Raw genomic sequence first — 1,153 nt, forward strand, 5'->3', positions numbered from 1 at the left:
GTGAAGAGGGCACGACAAAACCTATTCCCCCTCAGGAGACTGAAAAGATTTGGCATGGGTCCTCAGATCCTCAAAAGGTTCTACAGCCTGGTATGGCAACTGCTCGGCCTCCGACCGTAAGAGGGTAGTGCGAACGGCCCAAGTCAACACTGTGGTCCAGCGCCCTGCCATCCAGGAACTCTATACCAAGCTGTGTCAGAGACTCCAGCCACCCTAGTCATAGACTGTTCTCTATGCTACCACACGGCACGCGGTACCGGAGCGCCAAGTCTAGGTCCAAGAGGCTTCTAAACAGCTTCTACCCCCAAGCCACAAGACTCCTAAACACCTAATCAAATGTTACCCAGACTATTTGCATTGCCACCCCTCCCTTACACCGCTGCTACGCTCTGTTGTTATCATCTATACATAGTCACTTTAATAACTCTACCCACATTTACATCTTACCTCAACTAACCGGTGCCCCCACACATTGACTCTGTACCGGTAGCTGTATAGTCTCGCTATTGTTATTTTACTGCTTTAATTACTTGTTACCTTTATTTCTTATTCTTATCCGTATTTTTTATTTTTTTACTGCYTTGTTGGATAGGGGCTCGTAAGTAAGCATTTCACTGTAAGGTCTACACCTGTTGTATTCGGCACATGTGACTAATACAATTTGATTTGATTTTGATTCTACCGAGATCCATTTTATCTTTGAAGGGTTCTTCCTAAAAACCTTTATGAATGGTTCTACCAGGAACCCTTTTATCTTTTAAGGATTATCATAGGAACCCTCTTGAACAGTTCGCAAAACAGCCAAATTAGCACTTTCAAATTAGATCTTTAATACAGTAAGTAATTCAATAAACGGTCTTATCTGACAATCAGTAGGCTGTTAGGAAGTCTCCCTGGTTTAACAGGCCACATCAAGCTGGCAAACGTAACAATTATGCTGCGCTGGGGGAGCGTGCCGAGTATCCAGGTACTCTCTCCACTCAACGAGGCACCTTATATGGTCGCTAGAGAGATTTATATACGTATAATCCACAACGTCACGTCAGGAGTTCTGAGCCTAGATGAACACAAGACCTATTTTAAAATGTTTTGAATTGTGAAAAAAACTAAGTTGGAAACATTTCGTGTTTTGACCGCTTTGAGTATTTTATGT

The sequence above is a fragment of the Salvelinus sp. IW2-2015 genome, linkage group LG17, assembly GCF_002910315.2.
Source record: "Salvelinus sp. IW2-2015 linkage group LG17, ASM291031v2, whole genome shotgun sequence".
In the NCBI taxonomy this organism is placed as follows: Eukaryota; Metazoa; Chordata; class Actinopteri; order Salmoniformes; family Salmonidae; genus Salvelinus; species Salvelinus sp. IW2-2015.